Source organism: Phascolarctos cinereus, unplaced genomic scaffold (assembly GCF_003287225.1).
Source record: "Phascolarctos cinereus isolate Bilbo 61053 unplaced genomic scaffold, phaCin_HiC Scaffold_5;HRSCAF=322, whole genome shotgun sequence".
NCBI classification, from domain to species: Eukaryota; Metazoa; Chordata; class Mammalia; order Diprotodontia; family Phascolarctidae; genus Phascolarctos; species Phascolarctos cinereus.
The window spans coordinates 123480884-123484282 of record NW_027555958.1 but is presented as its reverse complement, the minus strand read 5'-3'; the positions used below and the strand labels follow the sequence as shown (position 1 = coordinate 123484282).

The following is a 3399-nucleotide window of genomic DNA, read 5'->3' as shown; positions in this document are numbered from 1 at the left end:
ACTAGCTGTGTGACCCTGGGCAAATCATTTAACCCTGTTTGCCTTAGTTTCCTCATGTATAAAAATAAGCTGGAGAAGGAAATGGCAAATCACTCCAATATCTTTGCCAAGAAAACCCCAAATGAGGTCATGAAGAGTCAGACGTGACTGAAATGACTGAACAACAAAAAATTTAAAAAGAATTAAAGTGAGAACTGTGGAATAAAAGATCTTAGATTTTGAGCCGGAAAAAAAGGAAGGGAAAAAATGGAACATCTAAAGGCACCACCAGAAGAAAAAGGTCTCTAAACCCTAAAAACAGAGAGTAGGCATGTTTTTTTCTCTGTTTTTCCTGAGTGTCTAGTTGAAAGATGAGTTTATTCTTTTTGGGTGATCTCAACTTGTTGTATATAATACACTGAGTGCAGCTGGCTGATGACCAGCTACACTGAGGGGACCATTTCTTACCATTGCTGTATGTAGGTCACCCATGTATGATGGCTATGTGAAAAACTGCCATGTAGAAGACACAGATTAATGATGGACAATGTTTTAAAGTTTGCAAAGTGCTTTACAAACATTTCAACCCTGTGAGGGAAGTGTTATTATTATCTCCATTTCACAGATAAGAAAACTGAGTCAGATTAAGTGACTTCCTAAGGGTCACGTAACTAGAAAGTTCTGTCTGAATCAAAATTTGAACTCAGGTCTTCCCAACTCCCAAGCCTAACAGCCTACTCACAGTACCAACTAGCTGCCATCAGATTCCCTCAAGCTGGATTGTTCTGCTTGGTCCAGTACAAGAGATTGGAAATCTGCTCTGTCTCTCATACATTCAACATCTCTACCCTTTCCATCTCTTTCTCAAGGATTAATAATCAATATTACCTATACTACTGAAAAGAGCTTGACATTTCACTTGTAGGTTCCACTCAGAATCCTTTTGACTCTTCATTGTACATCGCCTAGGCCAAAGTTCCCTTCCCTGACCACCACTCCTTTCTCTCTCATATCTATTCTTGTCGGTCCTATCTCCCATTGTCTCTATCTCACAATTCCCTACCTTTTCATTGTGTCCCCTTGTTTTATTGTTGATAAATTGCATTTCGTATTTGACTTGTGCCTTTTCCCAAAAAATTTTGGATTTTGACTAACTTGTGGTTTCAACGGTATAAGGAACTCCCCATGAAGGACATCTTCTACTCATGCAGAGCAGCACCCCCTCTATAACTTAATTAGCCTTAGAAAGTTACTCAGAACACTAAGATGTTAAGTGATTTGCCTAGTCTATATAGGTCAGAGGCTGGACTCAACTCTGACAACAACCCTGTGATTCTTCCTAATTCTAAGACTAGGTCTCAATCTACTACCCTATGTTATCTCTTCTTCCATGCTATTTCTTCTCCAAAATATGTTGTATGCATTTTGTATTTGTATTCATTCCTTTCCCTTCCCCCCTCTCTCAGTACATTCCTCTTCCACACCTTTTCATTCTTCTTTTGAAATCATTCAAATATAATAGAATTGTACCTAGGTCCTCTATCTTGTGATAATAAAGTTCTAGGAGGTTATATGCATCATCTCTCCATATTAGAAGGTAAACAGTTTAACCTTCTTTAGCTGCTTATGATTTCCCACTTATGTTTACTTTTTTTTTACCTTTTCCTTCTGGGTTTATACATCAACTTTTCTACTTAGATCTGCTCTTTTCATCAGAATGCTTGAAAGTCTTCAATTTTATTAAAGGTATGTTTAATTATCCTATAGGATTATACTGTGTTCTTCAGGGAGGTAATTCTTGGTTATAAGCCCAGATTCTTTACCTTCTAGATTATCATATTCTAAGCTCTCCATTCTTTAGTTTTGCTGATAAGTTTTATGTGATCCTGCCCATGGCTCTGTGCTGCTTGAATTCATTCTGGCTACTTGCAATATTTTCCTTAACTTAGGTGCTCTCAATTTTAGCTATAATATTCCTGGGAGTTTTCATTTGGGGGTTTCTTTCAGGAGATGATTGGTGGATTCTTTCCATTTCTGCTTTGCCCTTTGGTCCTAAGATATCCAGGCATCTTTCTTTCATAATTTCATGAAACATTATATCTAGGTTCTTTTCTTCAGTAAGTTTCCTTCAATGAAGTTTTACGCCTTTTTTTAAACCAACCTTTTAATTTTTTTTCATGTTTTTCTTCCATATCTCTCATTTAGTTTTTTAAGTAACTTTTTACCTCACTTTTTAACTCTTCTAGGAATTCTTATTGGGCTTCTTCCAATCTGCATTTTTTTCCCATCCAAGGGAAGCTTAGGCAGACAGACACAAAGATCTTCAGATACTGGGGATGAGGGACTTGGTCAGGAATGGGAGAGCAGGTAGCAGATATGAGGAGCATTACAGCCCTTTAGGAAAGAGAGTTGAGATACAATGCCAGGGCAGAAATCATGAAAGATCCTAGGGATCCTTGAACTAATGTAGGGCGCCAGAATAGATGCCCTCTGTCAGCTCTGTGCCCATTGCCCAGTTCTGGATTATGTGGGCCCATCCTACTTGGATATTGATCAAGAAACAAGTTCAAAAAATGCAGATAGTGGCTTTGAGCTCAGGGTCATAGGAAGAAAGACTCAGTTCTGGCATTTACTCCAACATCTAAGCTTACAATGGTATTACCAGGGCAGGACCCTCAGACTGAAAGGGAACAAGGTTCAGTCACTCCAAACCTACAAGAGCCTCCCAGTAGGCTAAAAGTTACTGTCTCCAATAGATGTTTACTTAAACTCAACCATGAACAAGCCAACAAATGAAAACTGGGTCAGGAACTTGCAGAACTCTGACCAGGAGGGAGGTGAACAGACCTTTCCTTGGATTATACCAATTTTGGAGTACTAAAAACTTGCAACCCTCCAGTTGTAAAAGCAGCAGAAGTATGTAAAAGGAAAGAAGCTTGAGTTAGATATCTCCCCTTCCCCCCCAGAAGTGTGCAAAACCTGTCATTAATGTGAAGTCCAAAGTCAAGAAGGAGGCTGGAAGAATGAGCAAATGAACAAAAAAAAAATTCAACCGTAAAGAACTACTATGGTTACAGGCAAGCTCAAGACACAAACACAGAAGAAGACAACTTGATAAAAGGATGATTGCTTTGTCAGGTTCTTCCTAAAAAAAAGACAGTTAGTAGGACATCTCTCCTAAATTCTACCTTCTGTGGGCCTGGAAAAAATCAAAATTGGCCATAATAGCATTTATAAAGTGAGCTAAGATTTTCAAAGCAGTATGCATATGTTATCTCATTTGATACTCACAACAACCTTGTACCTAGCACGTAGTAGGTGCTTAATAAATGTTTATGGACTGATTAAGAGTTATTATTACATACTCCATTTTACAGATGAAGAGACTTAGGGTAAGAGAATTAAAATGATATGCCCAAA

The 3399-nt window shown here is 38.2% G+C and overlaps 1 pseudogene across 1 annotated transcript in view; it reads left to right on the top strand.

Annotated features, from left to right (window-relative positions):
- LOC110208895 (putative E3 ubiquitin-protein ligase TRIML1 pseudogene) overlaps window positions 1-3399 on the top strand; it is a 37198-nt pseudogene that overhangs the window by 699 nt on the left and 33100 nt on the right. The window lies entirely within an intron of this gene.